This window comes from Carassius carassius, chromosome 11 (assembly GCF_963082965.1).
Source record: "Carassius carassius chromosome 11, fCarCar2.1, whole genome shotgun sequence".
NCBI lineage: Eukaryota > Metazoa > Chordata > Actinopteri > Cypriniformes > Cyprinidae > Carassius > Carassius carassius.
The window spans coordinates 10,610,251-10,632,465 of record NC_081765.1 but is presented as its reverse complement, the minus strand read 5'-3'; the positions used below and the strand labels follow the sequence as shown (position 1 = coordinate 10,632,465).

The window sequence follows — 22,215 nt, the reverse complement described above, 5'->3', positions numbered from 1 at the left end:
GTGTCATTGCATTATAAGGTTATGTTAGCCTATCCAGTTGAAGCCACTTTAAAAAAAAATAAAATCAATGTGGAGAAGATCTTGTTTACATCAAAACTGAAACCAAGCCGTTCACACAGAACGCATATTTCGCGCATCTCATGTTTTTAAATGAAAAAATGTATCCTGTGTGACTGGTTTTCTGCCCTTTTTATTTATTTAACAATGCATGCATACACGATGCTGTTTTGTTTATAGTTCTTTAAGCAACTTAATAATAATTGGTTCATAAACATTATTTTAAATATTATGTTTTTTTCACAGTCATGTATTCTAATGCTTTGAATAAACATGCAGTAATATGCATCTTGAGCCTCAGAAGAGAAGAAAAAAAGCTTTTCTTCACCCTAACTGAAATTATGCATTTCAAATTCGAATACAATTATTTAAGTAAAAAATTCGTATTTAGTTTTTTCAGCTATTTTGACAGCCCTAGGCGATTCAAGCCCGAAACTGTATGAGACTGAATACCGGCTGAATTCACAGTTCTGTTGTAAAAAGAGAAACATTGTGCAGAAGTACTATTTGCTGTTATGCGTGTTTGTCCGAAGCTGCAGTTGCTGTGTGACGCCTGTTCAAAAAAAAAAAAACCTGGAAGCAATCCGAGAAAAGGTCGTTAAAATCATTTTCTTATTTTCGTTTTCGAAACTTGTGTTGGTTGATTCGTGCTTGATTCGTGCAATAGATTTTCGAACATAAAGTGACAGTCGACACGGTCACGGTTTTAGACTAGAGAGGAGAAGGGATGGGAAAAGATCTGGGCACAGTTTTCCAGAACTTTGTGCCAAGTTAAAGCAGTGTCGAGCTGTTTTAATGAATTTTTTTAGATGTATTATGGTGCCCGAACCCGTATGACTTTGAACAGTGACCGCGAACATTTAGTTTACTGCAGCCGCAGCCATCATTACCAAGCGTGAACCGTTGACTCTGACATTGAGTGAGATTATGAGACGAAGCGAACGCACAGGCCACAGTGTGACATCCGTGTAAACACAGATGACGTCAAGGGTTTTTTTTTAATTAAAGAAGATAGCCTTCATTTGTATGTAGGCCAAGGCAATTTATATATTTACAATACTTACTTAAATATAATTAATAGTATTTTATTGCGTTTGTATTAGTTGTTTGAAGAGTAAAAAAATAATTGGTGGGTCTTAACACAAATTTACAATCGGCAAGTCGGTCGGACTAAAAGCAAAAAAAAAAAAAAAAATTGAGTCGGTGCTAAATTGACAGGGTCGGTCGGGTTACGACAAACAAGAATATTTTTAAGGATGGCCTAAATGCTGCTCCATGTGAAAGCGTGCAGGTGATTTACAACATGCGCATTAAATATTGCATGCGATTTAACGTGCAACCCTACCCAACACATGACTGGTTTTTAAATCATATTTTTAGGGGAGACAACACTCGGATAGATTTTTTTTAAATGCATCACCTCATTTAGTCTCTTATAGGTCTGCAGTGTGTAAAAGTGATTGTGTTTGAGCACAATGTAGGCTTTGTATCTGGTCTTGTTGCTCTGTTACAGGTAGTTTAAAACCAGCATCCATAGTCTCTAGACACCATTTCCCATTATAGGCATTTTTTTCCTACTCCAAAAATGTCCCATTGTTCTTGTGACTTCATCTGAATTGAGTCTGTCACACTGCTTGTCCTTGCCATGTCTAGATTCAGTCACTAAGCCAGATGTACACACAAAATTAGACACCTACTTGCATAAACCTTACATAGTCTTCAACTGTTCTTGATGTAATAATACTAAATTTATTAATAACAACAGTTATCAAAGGATAAGCACATCTTATCACCAACCTATGATGTGCATAACAGAATCAGAATGTGCTTTTATTCAGTAAGTGTGTGCAAACAATAAGGAATTTGCTGCTGAGCTCTTGGTACAAACAGTCTTCATGTAGCCTATAGCAAATTTCTACTGAACTAAGAAACATCAAACACCTATGTCTATTTCAGAAGACCTTATCACAACACTCCTTTCAAGATTTTAATAAGGGCCCCAAATATGGTAATCCCAACAAAGGACATTTTCAGCAATTCAACACAAGCATCCATGTGTGCACCTAACAAGACCTGAAATCTGGAAGTCATTTAGAAAAAAAAAGAAAAGAAAAAAAGCACGGAAAAATCCATTCATTTGAAACTTCCACCCCTACCACCCAACCAGCACATGTTCTCCCTAGTCTGCTCACCTGGCAGATAAACGGTTCTTGCATATCCTGTAGATGCCATCAGACTGGATTTCAGGTCTGCTGTGTGAGGGATTGAATTGAACTTCAGCATGCATGCAAATGAAGTGCCAGTGAACACAGAGGAGAAGGGTTTTGAAGTACACTGAACACAACACTGCCTGAGTTTTGAACGCTAGCAAAGGGTTTACAAGCAAAAGCACCCAGATGTTGTGCAGCCATCGCTGCAAAATCACACGCTCAAATAATTACAGATCTCATCTCTTTCTTTAGGATAGATACATCGTGTCCACAGAGGCGACAGAACAACGTGGAGTAAATGACGGCGAGACTGAATGTAGCTTAATTAAAACAATCATGTAAATAAATAAACATCCTAATAACACGTCCATAATATACTAATCGCAGTGATTCAAGGCTTATTATCTCATGTATTCACAAATTGTTGCTAACATAACGGAGTGGGGAGCACGGCTTAACGTTACCTGAGAAATCAGCCCGCGTTCATTGTTCTTTGGCGACTGGCGAGGTTAATATATTCCTCTCGATCCTTTCCAGCCGCTATTGTTTGCGTGCTTTGAAAAAGAGAGATCTGGAGGTGTGCTGCGGGATTGGTGGTGTTGCTCAAGCGGTAACGGAGGACCGTCGATGTCTTTGATTCCTCCGGCTCTCGGTGTGTTTCATCAGATGAGTTTTGTGGAGGGGGAGGAGCCTCGGATTTGCTTCTTTAAACAGAGCGCTTGATTAAGAGTTAGCGGCGCTCTAACCATCTTAGCCTTCTCTATTGGATTAGCTAGGATTCAGGATGATATACAAGACAATCTTGCAGGGGCTCTATGATTGATCTAGAGCTGCCATAACTAATAGCAGGTTTTTAAATCTATTAGCAGGTTTTTAAAACTATTTTAAATCATATGCATTTTTAGATTAATATATATATATATATATATATATATATATATATATATATATATATATATATATATATATATATATATATATATATATATATAAGCCCCTTGCAAATAATATTGAAGTAAAAGGCCACTTATGTGTACTTGAAGAGAGTCTTATAGTGGGCTAAACATTCCAAAAACATTATGTTTTAATACTATTTTAATGCTTTAAATACTTAATTTGATGTGTTTACTAACCTAAAGCACAAGTAAGGTGCTTTTATTCATCATTTTATATATTGACATTTTGATATAATTTAAAGTAAATATTTTAAATGTGCTAAACTGCAACTCCTTCATTAGAAGTACTGTATACAATTACAGATATATTCAAATTGACATACACATTTCAAAAGAGTGTCTATAAAGATTACTTAAACCATATTTAAAAGACAATAAAAGTAATTCTGCAAATATAAAGATGTACTTAAGTACTAAGCAGCTCAGAAAAGCACTCTAAAGTTCAACTAACTGTATAAAACTTCCAACAATGCCACCCAACCAGCACATATTTAATTAATACAATAACAAGTGTAAAAACTAAACAAAACAAAAACAAAAATAAGTGTACTGCTTTTCCATAAGGTGTATGACTGTGTAATTGTAGATTGCAATAGAGTATCTTCAATGCAGATCCAGTGGTGATCATTGCTGGGTAGAAATGCTTACAAACTAAGACAACATCATGGAGATGGGTGCCAGAGTACTCTTGTATATTTGGTGGAATTCAACCATAGATATATTAGATTACTTGTTTTGCCATTTCTTCATGTAAAAGCAGAAATATTTAAAATACACATACTTCCTTTAGTATTAGTATTTATGCTAATTACTGTTCCACATAGGACTTTTCAGACTTTTTTCACTCCATATTCTTGTAGACATTTAAGGTGCGAATAGAAAGCAGCAAATTATATTATACTTCATAGCTTCAAACTTTTTTATTAGGTCATACCCATTTGCAAAGCCTTGAAATTTGCAATATTCTGCAATCATGCATTGCATGTGTTCAAAAATTGCTGTAATCAAAAAAAATATATATATATAAAAAGAAAAAAATGCTGAGTATGATATGGAAAGAAGCTTCTGCTATAGTATATTATATGCTGTGGTGGAGCGCATTCTGACCTCCCCTATAGTGAAAACAGTCTGCCTCTTAATTGTTTCATTATTAAATGTCAATAAGTAAATGTCTTGCCAATCTGTGGATATTCAGTCATTTGTGTGCCATTACAAGTGATTGCTTCGTTGGCAGCACAATTACATTGATGCAGTGAAATTCCAGCTATGACTGCATGTGTTATTTCATTGGAAAGGTCATCGGCGGAGAGAGACCTAGATGACAATGGCTCGCCATGCTGGTAGTGCTGATGATGAGGCGAGAGAGTATACAATTGCTCCTCCAGGGTGATGAGAAAATTGATCCATTTGTTTGACATTGTCATTGAACACCTGTGTTGAAAAAAGAACACAAAAAGAAAGAAAGAAGCGGATGTGTAACCAGGTGCATTTGAGTATTGTGGCGGGGTGAAGAAGGACACGACGAGGAGGTACAGGTGAGTTCCCCGAAGGGTGGATTTTTATTAATAAATATAGGGTTGAAGGCGGTGGCGTGAGGTGGCTTGGTGCAGGGTGCTCGGCTTCCTCTTCGGTCTGTGCGCTGTGGTAGTGTGGGTCCGTTGTGCTCCCCCGTGTGCGGTGGGGCTGGTGGTCACACACTGCTCTCTGCAAACAAGACAGATAGATAGGTTTTGCCGAGTCTCGTGGAGACATCTCTCACCTCTGTGTTCGTTTGCAGTGCTTAAGGCAGTTCTTGATGGTGCGCAGGTGTGGCCGCTCAGCTCGTGACGAGCAGGAGCAGGTGTGACTGTTCGCTTTCCAGGGGGACGCTGATGAGAGCTCGGGACATGTGTCACACTCCCCCCCCTAAGCGTCGTCCTAGTCCTGTGGAGAAGCGGGGAAACTGGGGGAGGGCGGGGAGTGGACCCTGACAGACCTGCGAAAGCTGCCCAAAACCGAGAGAGTCCATCGGCGTTGGCGTTGGCCGTTCCCGCTCGGTTTTTATAATCCAACCAAGTCCTCCCAAGTCTCCGAGTGTATGACGACGTCGATGTAGGCCGCCGCGTATGCCTGATGCTGCCGGAGGAGGACGTCCATCAGCCTCTGGAAGGTGGCCGGTGCTCCATGGAGGCCGAAGGGAAGAACCCGGTATTGCCAGTGTCCGTATGGGGTCGAGAAGGCCGTCTTCGGCTTGGCCTGTTCCGAGAGAGGGACTTGCCAGTATCCCTTAGTGAGGTCGAGGGTTGATATAAACCGGGCCCTTTCCAGACGGTCCAACAACTCATCGACGCGGGGCATGGGGTAGCAGTCGAACTCGGAGACTTCGTTGAGGCGGCGGAAGTCATTACAGAAGCGGAGGGTGCCGTCGGGCTTCGGAACCATGACGATGGGGCTGGACCATGGGCTGTGAGATGGTTCAATTACCCCTAACCTCAGCATCTCCTGTACCTCATCCTCGATGGCGTGTCTCCGAGCCTCCGGGACACGGTAGGGCCGCTGCCGGACGATGGTTCCAGGTGGCGTGCGGACGTCATGTTCCAAGACGTGGGTCCGCCCAGGCTGGGGGGAGAACACATCCGGAAATTGACTGACCAGTTGCTGCAGCTCGGTCTTCTGGGCGGCGGAGAGTTGAGGGTCCATGTCCACAACCACGGGAGTCGCCTTGGTGTAGGCCGAGAGCTGAGGCCCAGTTCCGACCCAGCGCTTCAGGAGGTTAATGTGATAGAGCTGGTCCCTCCTCCGTCTTCCGGGCTGTCGCACTCTGTATTTAACGGGGCCGACCTTTTCGATGACGGTGTATGGACCCAGCCAGGTGGCCAGGAACTTGCAGGCGGCCGTGGGGACCAGGACATGGTCTCCTCGCTGGAACTCCCGTGGTTGGGCCGCCCGATTATAATGTCGCTGCTGGGCCTGTTGTGCCTTGACGAGGTGCTCCCGGACGATGGGCATCACTCGGTCAATCCGCTCCCGCATCTCACGCATGTGCTTCACGGTGGTACGGTGTACGGTCGGTTGTTGTTCCCAGGCCTCTCGGGCAACGTCGAGCAGACCACGGGCTGGCGGCCGAAGAGTAGTTCAAATGGTGTGAAGCCGGTGGAGGCCTGAGGGACCTCCCGAACCCCGAAGAGGACATATGGCAGCATCTTGTCCCAGTCCCTTTTATCTTCGGCCGTCACTCGGCGCAGCATCTGCTTCAGGGTCTGGTTGAACCGCTCGACGAGCCCGTCGGTCTGGGGTCGGTACACCGTGGTACGGAGCTGATGGACCTTCAGGAGTTTGCAGAGGTCCCCCATCATCCGGGACATGAACTGGGTGCCCTGGTCAGTCAGTATCTGGGATGGGATGCCGACCCGACTAAACAGCAGGAAGAGTTCCTGGGCGATGGCTTTGGTAGTGGCTTTTCGGAGGGGAATGGCCTCAGGGTAGTGGGTGGCATAATCCACGAGTTGCATGTTAATCAAATTCTTTTATGTCATATTTACAGTATAACTCAGGCTAAAAATGTTTATGTATTTACAATACATATATTTACAAAAAATAATTTGCTTAAATAAGCACAGCTAAAAACTTACTAAAAAGTAACTATAGCTTACATAAAAATTAATAACAAAAACGTTTGTTGTCATGATTACCTTTTGTTCTTGCATGTGTCACGGACCACATTAAGATCTCACCGGGCCCTGCGGGTTATAACTTACTGCATGGTCCCCATTACAATAATAATATATGTAGCTTTAAATAGGATTTTTGTCCTATCAAAATTTTTAATGCACTGAAATTGCATAATTCTTGTTGTAAGTTACACACACAAATACTAGCTTAAGTAAAACCAAGCTTAGAGAAGACAAATAAACAAAGAAATCAACCTACAGTACTTGAAAAACTTAAAGCACTGAATAAGAAATATTTAATATATATATATATATATATATATATATATATATATATATAATATTGGATTCAAAGGGGACCAGAATATATCTTCAAAATATACTATTTTATGCTTAAAACTTTAAAACTTTAAATGATAAGCTTACACCATGGCACGCAAAACGATTGACATAGGCCTATTCCTACAAGGTTATCTCCCAACCCTTTAGAAAATTTGTTCAAACACATAAAATCAAAATACATTCACTAAGTTAATAATCAAACTAACCTAAAATCTGAAAGGGACGATGACGCTGTGTTTTTGTCTGCTCGGTGTCCACTTGCTGTTCCACAACATCCTCTCCATCATCAGCCTAAAATAACCTGATAGCTGGTGATTTTTTGAACTCATGTTTTCTCTGCTGTTTGTCTTTGAAGTGTTTCATTTTTTGAGCCCCTCTCTCACATTTTCTATTAGAATAGCTGACATTTTTACTTATTGAAGATTGAAGACTGTAGGTGAATGCAGACATCAGGCGCAGCAATCATCTGACAGGCTATGTGCACAGGACATTCAAAATAAATGCATTTGATTGGGAAACCAAATTTAAACTACATTTCAATCTCTAATGGTATTTCTAACCGAACATCCAGTCACGGGCCCCCAATTGCTCGGGCCCCAAGGCTTCAGCGGCCCTTGCTGTGTGTTGCTTAGTTCCTCATCTAATGTGTATTTAAGCCCTGAGTTTGGTTGTGTTTATTGTCCAGTTATGTCTTTGTGTTAGCTGCAAATTTGTAGCATTTGTTGCTCCTGCAAAAAGATTACTTTTGTTTTCAGTTTTGTAAACAGCTGTTATAGATTCACCTCTCCTTGTACTCTCATTTTGCCTCACCCGATGTGACAGATAATGATGTAAAATGTTCTTTATGTTTGTTCTCGGAGCTTAACATTTTTGACCCAATGACACCCATTGTATGGTCATAAAACATCTGAAACATTCTTCAAAATATTTTATTTTGTGTTCCTTCAAGTTTGGAACAAGTCAGTAAATAATATAATTTAAATTTTTGGCAGAACTATACCTGTTTACCCATCAAACCCTCAGTTTCAGTATGTTAAGTTTCAGTTTTCTGGATTAAAACCAGGTCAAGACTCTCAGGCTGAACATTCGGCCCCCTTAAAAGTCATCTATCCACCTTTTACCCCACCCTGGTAATCCCTCATTAGCTTTTCCTCCCACTTTCCTTGCCTCTCACTGGACCAACTTGTTGGTAGCAGAATATAGCTGCTATCTCTGTATTTTCCACTTCATTACCTTTAGAATCTATTAAGCTCCTGCATCCTGTACCTTTGAAATGTTACTGCTCTAGCTATTTTCTTACTCTGTGCTCTCATCAAAGATGAGGCGCTTTAAAGTCTCAGCACTTTTGGAGACAGCACATTATGTAGTGAGGAACTAAAGTAATGAGACTTTTCCACTGGATGACCAACAGTTATTTATCAACACAAGCCATTTGTTCACTGCTGTGGTAAATGGTCCTGTAGTCTAATGGCTTACTGTCACGGTTGGTAAACCGTGATCTTTGGGTTTTGCACTTTGTGGTGAAGTCTGTGTGTTTCGCGTCTGCACTGATTAGTTTGTGGGCGTCTCCGTTAATTGTCATCAGCAGCAGCTGTCACTCATTACACACTTCCTATATATTGGCTTGTCTCACTTCTTGTGTTTGTGAGAACGTTGTTTCATGTCTGATCTCTGTCTCTTGCTTCTGTGTTGTTTGCGTTGGATGTCCGTGTCTTCCCCCGGAACCTCATCCACTCTCCGCACTTCCACAAAGCATCACGACTTACCTTCGGTTCGATTCCCCGCAGTTCCTGTGCCATCCTCTCCTGCTGCCTTCTCACCGTCACCATCCGGATTCCTCACCGCCTCACCGTCGTCTTGGATTGTCGTCTTCCCAGCATTGTGTTGTACCCTTGTTTGTCCGTTTCATATTCATTAAACTGTTTAACTCACACTTGTTTCCGGCTCCTCTTTCACCCAGTCCTCACACTTACTGTGTGGTTAGACTCCAAATATAATCAAAGATTAAACATCAAGCAGGAATACTTTCTCATGTTCCTTCTTGTGAATACCAGCATTATTTTGATCAAAATCACTTCATTATCATCTCAGCCACCAGTAATGCTCCAATCAGCTTTATAATCGTCATCAACAAACAGTATTCTCATCTGTTTAATATTTGAATTCATTCCAGTGACTCACAGGAAGAAAAGTAATCGAATCGAATTTTAGCTAATGTTTTCCTAATATTTGCCTGGTGCCCTGATTTATTTCTGTTTGTTGTAACCATAGGGACAGAACTATTCTCATTCAGGCTTTTTTGGCAAGACACAAAAAAAGATAATTTAGCCACTGAGACCCATCTGCTCTAATCAGAGTCTTCTGATTGAATGTAATGTGGGTCAGTTAATTTCTAAGAGGCCCATTTTAACCCCTTCAGAGTCAGTCTTTAGTCCTCTTAACATGCACTTTCAAGCCTTCCTCTTGTGTGGAATCTGAAAAGCTGAATGAAATGGTTTATTTCTCAAACTGTGTTCCAGTCACTGAAGCATATACAGTATGTGAATTTTAAAGGCAGCTTTCAAAGGTTATTGTAGCTTCCAAGAGATGGAAACCTCTTGCTTTCAGTCTGTTTTTTGTCCCTTATTTCTAGAGGCTGTAAAGGTGGTTCATACTGAGCCAAATAGTGTTGATGGTGTTGTGCATTACCATAGAAAGTTCTCCTACAGTTAGCAGTACCCTAGCTGAGCTCACCCATCCATTACAGCCTCTTACTGGGCCCCAACAGCCTCTTCCTGCTGTCCTAAGATGAAGCGATTTGGCAGAACCAGCACAAACTGGTGCAGACAGCTCTCCTAACGTAAACACAGAATGCCGGGAACAGGAAATTTTTATGTGGTGTTGCTTTGTCAGCCTACAAAGTGCTTACACAATCATTTGTTTCTTCATCCAACACATTGTCAGATGGGATGTCTAGGGATTGGATGAGAATAACCCAGACCTCCATAGATGGCACTGAAGCAAGAAGTTACGAGAAACTGCCTCCCTTGGATGTTTCTGTGGCCATTCACCTCTGCTGGCCCACTGCCATCGGGTGGAAATTGAAAGCCCTCACCCTTCCAAGCCATGCAGAAAAACATCTGCACTCGCTGGACAAGCATTCTCCTCGGCCTGGCAGGGGGCCTGTAGGTGTACTGTAGGTGGCCTGCTGCTGTTTCTAGTCACCCCAAGTCTGCTTGTTGTGAATGCTGGGCCCGTTCAAGAGCCTACACACATATCCGCTGTAATAACAGGCAAAATAAAACATAAATATACTCAGAAAGAGAGCAAATTTCCTCTTCTGATTATCATGAGAGTTGGGTCTCCTCATGGTGACATAATATTCCAATCAATCCAACCCCTTTCCAAGATGGCGCTGCCGAGTTCGGATGCCATCCAGGTAGCTCCGTTTGCATTCCAAATGCAGAATGAGCAGACAAGGCTATTTTATTAACAAAACATAGACTGGAACAGCTGGGGGAATTTGCAGTGAAACGGTCCAAACAGATGGGCAGGGCAGACAATACGGGCAGGAGGGATGACCACAGAGACAGTCCAAGATGACCATGGGCTTGAGCACAGAGGAGGCAGCTCCAGAGGAAGGGCCAGGCAGACACAGGAAACCCGTAGCTTCAAGTGAAACTCAAATGTCACCAGTCTAGTCGCCAGGTAGAGACTCACGAGACTTGACACGTGAGAGAGGTGAGCTGCTTCCAGGCAGTGGGGTCCAGTGGCCAGGAAATCTGAGTGGGGGCAAGACAGGACAATACACAAAACAAGACTAGACTCAAAATGACACACAGAGAAATAGAAATAGAAAATAGAAAATAGAAAACAAAGAGTGAACAAAAGGCAAAATAACCAAAACTATCCAAAGAAATAAATCAGTTTAAAAACAAAAAGGCAGGATCCAAAAAAGGAACTGCACTCTCAAACTGAGTAAATGAAACCCTAAATCAAAAAGAGAAAAACAAAAACTAGATTAGGATGTGCACAATCAAAAAACAAGAACTAGATAAAACTAAAAGGCCAAAAAGGAACCGAGGATATAGACTAACTAGACAAGAGATCAAAAACAACTTGAGCAAGATCAAAAGGATAAATTCTGGCCCAAGAAGCAGGTAAACACCAAAAACGAACCAGCAGAGACACAAGGAAAGAGAACCCGATATATAGAGCAGTACACATGAGGATCAGGTGAAAACAATCAAGCAGACAAGGGCTAAACAAGGGGGCGTGACCAAGGGTAACAAGGAGGTGGGACAAGGGGAGCATGTGGCAGACACGAACAAAGACAGAACCATGTGCTTAGACACAAAACAAACAAGGAAACATGGAACAGAGACAAGATGGACAGGAACGTCAGGGCAGGATCCTGACAGTGTCGGGTCTCGGGGCTAATCACCTGTCTTTTTGGTGTGGGTGTGTGTGTGTTGGGATGGTTTGACAGCTCACCGCGTCTGCCTGTTTGTGTTTTCCCCGCCTCCCTTGTTTCCCCGTTGTTAACCTTAATTGCTCGCCACCTGTTCTCTATGTCCTTCTAATTTTTTTCCCTTTATTATTCCCTGTGTTTCTCTGTCTATTGTCAGACTGTTGTTATTCATACCAATAGCTCCGATCATCTAGCAGCTCTTTGAACTCACCTTGTCGTGTCTTGTCCTCAGGCTCCAGTGTGTTTAGTTGATTCCTCTGCCCTTGTTCTTACAAGCCTTGAGCTCCTAGTAGCTTCCAGCTGTTCATTCCTCCGGTCCGGCGGTTATACGTACTTCTGTGAAACGTGACTCATCTGCTACTCATCCTGTCACTGCGAGTGAAACCTGTGAAACGTGACTCATCTGCTACTCATCCTGTCACTGCGAGTGTAACCTATGAACCGTGACTCTTCTCCTCTGTTTCGAATAAAGCCTTGAGTTTACCTGCATCTGAATCCAGCCTGCTTTCTCCTGACAGAACAGTCTGACCAGATTATGGATTCAGCGGGATCTGATCCGCTTCGCTCGGCTCTCGTTCAACAGGGAGTGTTGTTGGGGCAGCATGCCACCCAGCTCTACACCACTGCGCAGGATGTGGACGTTCTCAGTGCCCGAGTCTCCGAACTCCTCACACGGGTGGACGATCTTCAGCGAGAGGCAACGAGCCGGGGGCCCGTTCCTCACACCGGTATGTCACACGAGTCCGAACCCCATGCCAACAATCCGCCGGTCTACGATGGCGATCCTAACGCCTGTCAAGCGTTTCTCTCCCAATGCTCGCTGGTGTTTTCTCTGCAGCCCCGGCGTTACGCAAATGAAGAGACCAAGGTGGCTTACGTCCTTACACTCCTCTCGGGCCGTGCCCGCGAATGGGGAATCGCCGTATGGAGATCGCGGGCTCCCTGTTGTGCCACCTTCGCGGATTTCAGTCTAGAGATGGCCAAATTGTTTGATCGCTCTGCTCAGGGTGACGAGGCGGCGGCCCAGTTATCACGACTGTCTCAGGGGAGGAGCTCCGTCACTGACTATGCTATCCAGTTCCAGACTTTAGCTGCGGCATGCGGCTGGAATGACAGCGCGCTGCGCGCTCGTTTTCTTGAGGGGTTGGATTTCGCAATTTCGGATGAACTCGCGGCCATAGAGCTCCCACGGGAATTGGATAGGCTCATTAGTCTCGCGCTCCGCATTGAGGGTCGTCTTAGCCGGCGCCGCCAACAACGGCAAACACCCGCCCCGTGGCGCCACCTAGAGTCCTCCTCTGCCAGTTCAGCCGGCCGACAGCCCTCGGAGGAGGAGCCCATGCAGTTGGGTCGTCTACGGCTTACGCCACGGCAGAAGCAGGAGCGTTTGTCGTCGGGGGCGTGTCTATACTGCGGCAAGGGAGGCCACTTCGCCCTTCAGTGTCCGTTAAAAGCCAGGGCCCACCAGTGAGGCGGAGAGTCCTGGTGGGCACGGTTCTCAGCTCAAGCTCTCCTGCAGCACGCACTCAGCTGCCGTTCCAACTCTCCTTCCAGAGTCCTTTACACACTGGACTCGCCCTTGTGGACTCAGGGACTGAGGGGAACTTCCTTGATGCTGCCTCTGCTCAACGTTGGAGAATCCCGCTTGTTCCTTTAGTTAGTCCCGTTTCAGCATGGTCATTAGCTGGCCGTCCCCTTACCACCATCACCCACGTCACTCCCAAGATAGACCTCCATATTGCTGGCAGTCATCATGAGCGGATTGAACTGTTTATTATTGATTCCCCTAAGGCTCCTTTAATTCTGGGACACCCATGGTTGCACAAGCACAATCCCCACATTGATTGGGTTAGTAATTCTGTTTTAGCCTGGAGTCAGTCTTGTCACGTGTCATGTTTGGGTGCTGCTTTTTGTCCTGTCTCTGTGTCTTGTGTTCCTCAGGAGGATCCCTCTGACCTGACTGGTGTTCCGGCAGAGTACCATGATCTCCGGCCGGTCTTCAGTAAGGCCCGGGCCACCTCGCTACCTCCGCATCGCCCTTACGACTGTGCCATTGATCTCCTCCCGGGCTCTTCTCCGCCTAAGGGTAGTTTATATTCCCTTTCTGGTCCTGAGAGAGAGGCCATGGACAAGTACATACGTGAGTCACTTCAGGCTGGGCTCATCAGCCATTCCTCCTCTCCCGCTGGTGCAGGGTTTTTCTTTGTTCAGAAGAAGGACGGCTCCCTGCGGCCTTGTATTGATTACAGAGGTTTGAATGACATTACTATCAAGAACAGGTACCCCCTACCTTTAATGTCTTCTGCTTTTGAATTATTACAGGGAGCTCAGGTCTTCACCAAGTTAGACCTGCGCAACGCCTACCACTTGGTGCGCATTCGGGAGGGGGATGAGTGGAAGACGGCATTTAACACCCCTTCGGGACACTACGAGTACTTGGTTCTTCCGTTTGGTCTGACCAATGCTCCAGCCGTTTTCCAGGGACTCGTCAACAGTGTGTTGGGTGACATGATTAATCAATTTGTCTTTGTGTATTTGGATGATATTTTGATTTTTTCTTCTTCTCTCCAATTACACACCCAGCATGTCAGACGGGTTCTCCAGCGGTTACTAGAGAACCAGTTGTTTGTCAAGGCGGAGAAGTGCGAATTCCACGCTGAGTGTGTTACGTTCCTTGGCCATATTATTTCTACGGAGGGGATCAAGCCTGATCCCGCTAAGATTGAAGCTGTTGCCCAGTGGCCGGTCCCTGACTCCCGGAAGGCTCTGCAGCGTTTCCTGGGTTTTGCCAACTTCTACCGGCGTTACATCCGGAATTTTGGTCAGATCGCTGCACCGCTGACAGCCTTAACCTCCACTAAGGTGTCCTTCAGGTGGAACCAGGAAGCGCAGGTAGCCTTTGACATTTTAAAGTCCCGTTTTGTCTCTGCACCTGTTCTGATGGTTCCAGATCCGGAGGCCCAGTTCATTGTCGAGGTTGATGCTTCGGACGTTGGGGTTGGCGCAGTTCTATCTCAGCGTTCCCTCCATGATGGGAAGGTTCATCCTTGTGCATTCTTCTCTCGTCGTCTCAGCCCTGCAGAACGTAACTATGACATCGGCAACAGAGAGCTGCTGGCGGTGCGATTGGCCTTGGGTGAGTGGCGTCATTGGTTGGAGGGGTCAGCGCAGCCCTTCTTGGTCTGGACGGATCACAGGAACCTTGAATACATCCGTTCGGCCAAGAGGCTGAGCTCGCGTCAGGCCCGCTGGGCGCTCTTCTTTGCCAGATTCAACTTCACCCTCTCGTACCGGCCGGGATCAAAGAACACCAAGCCTGATGCCCTCTCTCGCCTGTTCGGTGCTCGGGGGGGGGGGGGAGTTTGCGGCCGAGGCCATCCTTCCTGAGGGGGTGGTGGTCGGGGCTCTTTCGTGGGGTATTGAGCAGCGAGTTGAGGAGGCCGGTCGAGGGGTGCAGGTGCCGGGAGAGTGCCCGGCGGGCAGGTTGCCAGTGCCGGCTGCGCTGCGCTCTGAGGTCCTTGAGTGGGGTCACTCATCCAGGTTAGTCTGCCATCCAGGTATTCGGAGAACGTTGTCTGCCATCCGACAGCGTTTTTGGTGGCCTACTATGGCCGCAGATGTTAGACAGTTTGTGTTGGCCTGCCCCACATGTGCCCAAAGTAAGCCTGTCAATCGCCCTCCTGATGGTCTACTGCATCCTCTCCCTATCCCTTCCCGTCCTTGGTCACACATTGCCCTTGATTTCGTCTCTGGGCTTCCTCCTTCGAAGGGAAACACTGTAGTTCTCACGGTGGTGGATCGCTTTTCCAAAGCGGTTCATTTTATTCCCCTACCCAAGCTACCCTCCGCCCGGGAGACCGCCCAACTGGTGGTGGATCATGTCTTCCGTCTCCACGGGTTACCGGTGGATGTGGTTTCAGATAGGGGTCCCCAGTTCGTCTCCGGGTTCTGGAGGGAATTTTGTAGACAGATTGGGGCCTCTGCTAGTCTGTCATCTGGTTTTCATCCTCAGACCAATGGGCAGTGTGAGCGGGCCAACCAGGATCTAGGAAGAATGCTCCGCTGTCTAGCATCCAACAATCCGAGTTCCTGGTGTCAGCAGCTCTCCTGGGCAGAATACGCCCATAACACCCTTCCTGCGGCCGCGTCAGGTATGTCCCCTTTTGAGTGTGCTGTTGGTTATAATCCACCTCTGTTCCCATCACAGGAACCCGACGCAGCGGTTCCATCCGCCCTGGCTTTCGTCCAGCGCTGCCGTCGCACTTGGGAGAGAGTCAGGAGGATTTTGGTCCAAACCTCTGACAGAACCAAGGCTGCAGCTGATCGTCGCCGGTCCTCTCCTCCTACCTATGTGTGTGGTCAACGGGTTTGGCTCTCTACCAAGGATCTGCCTCTCCGGGCGCCTTCTCGTAAGCTGGCACCCAGATTCATTGGGCCTTTCCGCATCACCAAGGTGGTTAGTCCGGTGGCGATCAGGCTCAAGCTCCCTCCTACTCTTGGTCGGGTTCACCCGGTGTTTCATGTTTCCAGGGTCAAGCCTGTGTTCTCTTCCCCCCTTAATCCTGCTTGCAGTCGCCCCACCCCACCACCCCCTCGTCTTGTGGATGGATCTCCTACCTATACGGTTAAGAGATTACTCGATGAGCGGCGCCGCGGCAGGGGGTTTCAGTATCTTGTGGACTGGGAGGGGTATGGTCCAGAGGAGAGGTGTTGGGTGCCGTCCCCGGACATTCTGGACCGCTTGTTGATTGAGGACTTCCAGCGGCATCGAGGTAGGCCCCCTTCCTAGAGCGCCAGGTGATGCTCCTGGGAGGGCTGGTACTGTCGGGTCTCAGGGCTAATCACCTGTCTTTTGGGTGTGGGTGTGGGTGTGTGTGTGTTGGGATGGTTTGACAGCTCACCGCGTCTGCCTGTTTGTGTTTTCCCCGCCTCCCTTGTTTCCCCGTTGTTAACCTTAATTGCTCGCCACCTGTTCTCTATGTCCTTCTAATTTTTTCTTCTTTATTATTCCCTGTGTTTCTCTGTCTATTGTCAGACTGTTGTTATTCATACCAATAGCTCTGATCATCTAGCAGCTCTTTGAACTCACCTTGTCGTGTCTTGTCCTCAGGCTCCAGTGTGTTTAGTTGATTCCTCTGCCCTTGTTCTTACAAGCCTTGAGCTCCTAGTAGCTTCCAGCTGTTCATTCCTCCGGTCCGGCGGTTATACGTACTTCTGTGAAACGTGACTCATCTGCTACTCATCCTGTCACTGCGAGTGTAACCTATGAACCGTGACTCTTCTCCTCTGTTTCCAGCAGAGACACAAGGAGAGAGAACCCGATATATAGAGCAGTACACATGAGGATCAGGTGAAAACAATCAAGCAGACAAGGGCTAAACAAGGGGGCGTGACCAAGGGTAACAAGGAGGTGGGACAAGGGGAGCACGTGGCAGACACGAACAAAGACAGAACCATGTGCTTAGACACAAAACAAACAAGGAAACATGGAACAGAGACAAGATGGACAGGACCGTCAGGGCAGGATCCTGACACTTATTTACTTACTTTTGCTTTCTCTTTTAACACACATAACGTGTGCACGGATCATTTACAACAAAGAAACACTTCTATACATTGGACACCGCTTCACTGACCTGTTTCAGGACACTTTATCCTCTACTCACATTTCACTGCTGGTTATATATGCTCTGTATAATCGTGTATGTGACAAATAAAAATAATGAATCTCGAATCTCTTGAATACCTTGTCATGCGGGCCAAGGCCTGGCAGACCATCCCTGGAGTGTCAAATTGGGTCTCGGGGATAATAAAACAAGATTATTCACTTTTATTCATTTAAAGTCCCCCACGATTCATCAGTATGGTTCCCACCTTGGTACAGAGCAAAGACGCACATGTCCTGCACTCCGAGGTGATGAATTTACTGGTAAAATGAGCAGTGGAGATGGTTCCTCAAGCCCAGAGTGAGTCGGGCTTTTACAGCTATTACTTCCTCAACCCCAAAAAGGATGGCAGCCTATGGCCCATCCTCAAGCTCAGGCACCTGAACTTTGCCCTCATGAAACGACCATTCAGGATGACTACATTAAAACCAGTCCTCTCACAAGTATGCCCAGGGGACTGAATCTTTTCTCTGGAAACTGTTTTTAGTTTAGCACAGTGTCAAATTAAGATAATTTATGAGAATTGTTTTATTTTTTTACTTTGTAACTTGTGTTTGAAATAACCTCTGGGAACTGATTCTTACATCATAGTATTCTATACATTGATAAAGGCTATGTTGATTAGAATTGCAATATAAATATACATTATCCATATGAAAATACGTGATATGGCTTGAAGAACACATATAAACCTATACACTGTTGCAGTCATGTGCTGATTCTCATCCTATTTGTGACTCTGGACCACAAATCCAGTCATAAGTCATACCCCATATTTGTAGCAATAGCCAAAAATACATTTCATGGGTCAAAATTATTGATTTGTTTCATGAAGATATTTTGTAAATTTACTACTGTACATATATCAAAACTTAATTTTTGATTAGTAATATGCATTGCTGAGAACTTTAAATGCAATTTTCTCAATATTTAGATTGTTTGCACCCTTAGATTCCAGATTTCCAAATAGTTGTATCTCAGCCAAATATTATCCTATCTATCTAACAAATCATGCATCAATGGAAAGCTTATTTATTCAGCTTTCAGATAATATAATATCTTAATAATTGACCCTTAAGATTGGTTTTGTGTCCAGGGTCATATTTCATCATATAAAACACTTATGTCTGCATTTTATTCAGCAACAGTTGGATGCCTTTGCCATATAAGGGATTTCCAGGAAGGTAATTTGTTTTATTACTCCTTTGAGTCTTGCTTGTGGACTTTCTGCTCAAGGGTGCCCTCCGTTGTCAAGAATGAATTAATCAAATAACACGTGAGATTTTAACACTTCATAATGGATTAATGGTGCTGGATTATTATTAAGATATTATTGTATGTGCACTATTCATTTTTAAATATCGCCAATAACGGTATGTTGCGACACTCCTAATTAACACGATAAAAATATTTCATTATTTATTTATGTATTTATAAGAACACTATTTTAAGAGCATATAAGCCTGTACCTGATGCTTATCACCAACGATTCCAAGGTTACTAAAAATTTGAAAAACAAACTTGTATGGAGTTTGCTCAGGAAAAAGAGATTATGTTTACAAGGTGGTGTAAGACTCAGAAAGTAGAAACCTCGAACCAGTTAAAGTTGTTAATTCTTGTAGAGACATTTAAAAACTGTGTACCCGGAACAGTGTCTACTTAACTGAATGAGAAAAAGGCAGCATCAGTGAAAACAGACAACAATAGCCTTACAGAGTGCCAAGAAAACTTTACCATGTCTTTCCTTGCTGTTACCCGACCCTAGCAATGCAAAAACAACTCAAAGCTGACAGACAGTCTGAAGTTTTGTTACATTCTGATGGTGAGGTCATTATGGGGAAAATATTAGCCTTTCCTTCTGAGAATATGAATGAAAGTGGTTTTGTTCCATTGCATCAGTCTGATGGTGGGAAAATCGAAGGTGACCCACATGGTATGACTTCAACAGACAACATCATTTTTGAATCATCTGACATTTTTTTCTGAGGATTCTGTCTTGTATGACAAAGAAGTAATGATTTCAGAGGTGTGTACTAATAGTGATATTGAGACTGAACTACCCTCTTGCTACTTTATTAAAGAGGGCATTGTTGCTAAGACGGTGGACCTGCAAAAGTGAACTGAACATTCAAGTCGTAGTTCCTCTAAAATAAGTCTGTGATTAGGCTAGCTCATGTTTGTTGGGCTGGAAATATGGGGGTGAGAAAAAAACCAACTTTTTCTACACAGTTTGGCCGTTCGTCCACATGTAAATGCAGCGCCAAGTCACTGAAACCGAACATTTTTGAAAACTCCTGCCAGGGTGAGGATTTTCAAAAAGTGTAGTGTAGTGTGTTTGTGTAGAAAGCAAAACCAGAGTTTTTGGCTTTTGACGTCTGAGCCTGTGCTGTTATCTCCACCTACTTTAAACTTTTTCAGGCTTCTGATTGGCTAACATGTCTTTACGGTTGAGATTATATCGCCACCTGTTGGTTTGGCATGATCTTGACAGTTCATCATAGCATGCGTTTACATTTTCATGTGGACAGAGATTTTTTTTTTTTTTAATGGAAGAAGGAAAACTCAGTTTATAAAAATACATATTGAAATATGAAATTATTCAATATTAGCATGTTTAATTTTTTAAAAAAACTTAATATAAATGTAAAAATAGCATAGATGTTAGGTCCCTGATCACCCTGTCGGGGCTAATTCTGTTATAACAACTGGCCGGATGTACATTATCCTGCTTTTTACATGGCTACTTTCCACTCTCATGCCCTTGCCCTTTGTGTGTGTTTTACCTCCTGTGCTCCAGGCTGTATTTGTTTGAAACGAGAGACCGAATCCACAATACCAGGATGACACAATTAATTGTACACTTGTACACATAATACTGAATCAAGATTCAAAGTTACCCGGATGATTCTGTGTTCTTAGCTTTTACCGGTTGTTATCCACTGATAATATACCTCGGAATGTCATTATTGACCAATCAGAATCCAGTATTCCACAGAGTCATGTAACATCAAATATCAACTGCTACCAATAAATCCTCTATTGATATATCATTTATATCCATTACTGATATAATAATGACATGTCATGCATCCCTAATAATAAAGCAAATTTAAGCTTACCTTAAATATTCCTTCATTCACACATCACTGAATTTTTACATCACAGTATATTTAATCTTAAGCCATCATGTAAAAATTTAAGGAACACAGAGCCAATGATAACACAAAATAGTCTTTAATGAATCCAACAAACAGGGTATATCCACACAGGAAGCACTGAATGACACACAAATTGAGCTGGTAGACCCGAAGACTGAACAGACTGGGGCTTTTAAACACAGGATGACGAGTAACTAAGGAGACACACCTGGAATCAAATTAACAAAATTAACAGGAGTCAGAAACTGGGTCACTAAAAACATGCACAGACAGGTCCATAATCCAGACAATAAAGCCATAATTTCTGTTCAGTTTTAATACATCCATTTCATAGATTTGGTGCTTACTATTATTCAAAAATATGGGGCATAATTATAATGAATAGGGATGGGACAATATATAAATCCTGGTCAATATATAGTCAGTAATTATTTATATGTAATGACTAATAATTGATACATAGCTGACATTAAAATCCTATTCCATTTTTTATTTTATTTTTTATATATAATTTAAAAATATATTCTATTGACTCAGGTACTCTGTCACATCCAAAAACCTAGTATGTAACCAAATGCAAGGGCATATTCAACAGTAAATTCTCTGTACCAGCAGTATCCGATACCAATATGATTCCTTTATGTCATGCATACTGTACCTAATAACAAAACAACTTTGAACTGTCCTTAAATGTTCCTTCATTTGCATTTCACTGGGTATTTACATCACAGTACATTTACTCTGATGTCATAATTTAGATGGAATTAAAATAGCCATCAGTCTGAAGGAATCCCCGCCAAAATATTTAGTGGAGATTCTTAAGAGAGACATAGTGCAGTTTGATCCTAATGTCTAGGAGATAATGTTTTATCTTATTAGATCATTATAATCATGTTGATACACAGCTCCCTCATGATCTTCTTGTCTCAGCATCTCTCTTTCTGAATGCCCAGTGTGTCATATCGGGCTCATTTACTTATCAGCTTGGTCTATGATAATGTGTTCATTATCAAATCAGCACTGCCAGATTAACTACTCCTAACTAATGGGCTTTGAAAGAAATCTTATCTTCAGTGTTAACATCATGCTAATGCCTTCTGGTATTTTTACCCAGCTCACATCTGTTTGCAGTTTTTCCAACAATGATTTTTCTAGTGCATAATTTCTGTTATACAGTAGGCAAAGCTCCTCAGCATGTATGTGAAAGCAGAACAAAGTTTATCAGGATGATTTGCCTTTCATAGATTAGTCACTTTAGCTCCAAAAGTCCTGATTAGTTTATCTGTATAGGCTGCTACTGTAAGTACTTAGAGGAGGCGGGAAATGTTCTAGTGTAACACCTCCCATCCTTAGACCCTTTTGACTGTCTGTTTTCTCAGTTCTCAGTGATTAGACGAGTCAAGCTCGCGCTCTCTCCCCTTAACTGGCGGGAACTAGGTTGTTACCATGGCAACAAATGCAGTGACGGACATGACTTTGTGCATTATGTGTGTTGGTCCAACATGAAAGTCATGCCTTGAGTGGAATTGGAGGAAGGGGAAGTGAAAAATCCTGCAATCTAAAATTTGTGCCACATGGTCCCAAACACTCATCTTGGCATATAAATTCATCCAGCATGACATGAACTGCATGGAATGTCAATATGGACACTCTCAGACTTGTAGCCTGCTTTGTTTATGCTCATTTTGTGCATCACGCAGGGAAGCGTTGAGATATTTTCTGCATA

At 43.7% G+C, this 22,215-nt stretch overlaps 2 protein-coding genes across 2 annotated transcripts in view; one reads left to right on the top strand and one right to left on the bottom strand.

Annotated features, from left to right (window-relative positions):
- The window catches only part of LOC132152748 (beta-galactoside alpha-2,6-sialyltransferase 2), an 86,370-nt gene extending 83,501 nt beyond the window's left edge, over positions 1 to 2,869 (bottom strand). The window contains exon 1 of the mRNA XM_059561613.1: positions 2,732 to 2,869. The gene's annotated coding sequence lies outside the window, so the exon portion shown is untranslated. The remainder of the gene's footprint in view (positions 1 to 2,731) is intronic.
- LOC132152750 (vertebrate ancient opsin-like) overlaps positions 1 to 22,215 on the top strand; it is a 405,745-nt gene that overhangs the window by 128,382 nt on the left and 255,148 nt on the right. The window lies entirely within an intron of this gene.